Source organism: Chiloscyllium punctatum, unplaced genomic scaffold (genome assembly GCF_047496795.1).
Source record: "Chiloscyllium punctatum isolate Juve2018m unplaced genomic scaffold, sChiPun1.3 scaffold_721, whole genome shotgun sequence".
In the NCBI taxonomy this organism is placed as follows: domain Eukaryota; kingdom Metazoa; phylum Chordata; class Chondrichthyes; order Orectolobiformes; family Hemiscylliidae; genus Chiloscyllium; species Chiloscyllium punctatum.
The window spans coordinates 7,501-8,955 of NW_027310455.1; the positions used below are offsets into that span (position 1 = coordinate 7,501).

At 67.5% G+C, this 1,455-nt stretch overlaps 1 non-coding gene across 1 annotated transcript; it reads right to left on the reverse strand.

The window, feature by feature from the left end:
- Positions 1-1,301: 1,301 nt before the first annotated feature.
- Positions 1,302-1,455, reverse strand: LOC140473782 (5.8S ribosomal RNA). The gene has a single exon (XR_011958616.1). It is a non-coding gene; the product is annotated as a 5.8S ribosomal RNA (ribosomal RNA).

Here is a 1,455-nt window from a genome sequence, read left to right on the forward strand (position 1 = left end):
GCCGCGTCCACGCGCGGGGACGTGCTCGGCGCAATTCCACGGGACCGGAGACCCTCCCCCGTCCACGGCGGGAGGCGAAACTCGGAAGTGCCGGCTGCTTACTCGAGCGGAAGGGTCAGCCTGATTCCTGCCTTGCCGGAGGCCCGGTCGCGGGGGTGACGACCCGCCGCCCGGGACGTGCGAGGCACCAGCAGACAGAGACTGCCCGACGGTCAGAGAGAGGGAGAGAGGAGTGCCGAGGCTCAAGTGGCGAACGGTCGCGCAGGCACGCCACGCACATCGATCGCCAGCCGCGGAACGGCACGGCCTTCAGTGGGGCCGGCGGGCGACGCCGCTCCTGAACCCAGCGGCCCCGAGCCGGACGAGTTGAGGAAGGCACGCCGACGGTGACAGGGTACGGAAGACACAGCGGTGGCCTTCTGGCGACTTGGCCCCCGACAGCCCGACGTTCCGCCGTCCTCCCGATGGCCAGGAGGACCGTGCGGGGGTCGGCCGACGGCGTGGTAGGTGTGCCTGCACGGTGACGGAGCACACACCACGCCCGCCAACCCCTCCGTACCTCCCGAGACCGGTGGCAGGACGGAGCGGAAAACGTGCGGACTGAACGGGAGAGCCAAGAGCCAGCGATCCACGCGCGTGCGACCGTCCAAGTCACAGCGTTCGACGAAAACCTCCTCCCTCGGCCAGGCACTCGGCGCCAGCAGGGGAGACAGGATCAGACGCCCCGCCGGCCACTTAAGGCCGAGGACGAACCACGAGACGGGCGGCTGCAGCAGCGGGCGGCCTGCAGCTCCCAGCACTCTCAATCGATCAACCATCGAGTCGGGTCAGCGTGTCAAACCGGCGAGCTCCACGGTCAGGCCGGCGGCGCACCAGCACCGGACCTCCGCGGCTCCCTTCACTCTTTCCACTGCCAGCCAACCGAGAGACGGACCCAATGCGGACGTGCAGAGCTTAGGCAGACCCCCCACTGGAGGCTCAACACTTCGTGGCAGCTCCGTGTCCCAGAGACCAGGAGGGTTGGCACACACACACAGTGTGAACCACCGACAGCCATTCTGGGACCGGTGACAGCCGTGCTGGCCCCACTGCCACGACACAGACGGACGCCAGGCCGCGCTCCCCGGCGGGGGGATGGCGTCGAGCCTGACGAACGGAATGTGCAGGGTGGGGGGGAAAGGCCAAGCGCTCCGACGCCGGAGGGCTCCGGAGTCTGAACTTAGGGGGACAAAGAGGACGGGTCCTCTGCGACACCCCAGCCGCGCTCTCGCCAGCCAAGGCGAGTGCGATTGATTGCCAAACGACCCTCAGACAGGCGTGGCCCCGGGAAGAACCCGGGGCCGCAAAGTGCGTTCAAAGTGTCGATGATCAATGTGTCCTGCAATTCACATTAATTCTCGCAGCTAGCTGCGTTCGTCATCGACGCACGAGCCGAGTGATCCACCGTCAAGAGTT